We start from the raw sequence: 353 nt of genomic DNA, 5'->3' as shown, positions 1-353 counted from the left end.
GTCAATAAAAATTCCGCGTTCATTAATTGACTGACTGAACCATCCATTCATCCATTTTCCCCCCGTGTCTTTTCGCATCGTTGCAACAACAAACAACATCTTTCAACACTCAACCTTCAACACAGAACCGGTCTTTCATTCTATCGCTCTCGCTGGCTCGCTACGTTTGGCATTTAGGAAAAGGGAATTTGGTCAAGGTATTGCAACTTGCAGGCTTTCGCTGCCTACCTGCCTCCTGGTTCTTATCGCCGGTAGCTACTGACACTCCCACGATGAGGAGGGATTAAGTAGACCTTGGCTAGTTCGTATTTTGTCTTTGTCTTTTGGTTTTCGTGTACACTTCTCATGTGTTT

The sequence above is a fragment of the Penaeus monodon genome, chromosome 22, assembly GCF_015228065.2.
Source record: "Penaeus monodon isolate SGIC_2016 chromosome 22, NSTDA_Pmon_1, whole genome shotgun sequence".
NCBI classification, from domain to species: domain Eukaryota; kingdom Metazoa; phylum Arthropoda; class Malacostraca; order Decapoda; family Penaeidae; genus Penaeus; species Penaeus monodon.
The sequence above is the reverse complement of the archived record's forward strand: the minus strand, read 5'-3'. Positions refer to the sequence as shown.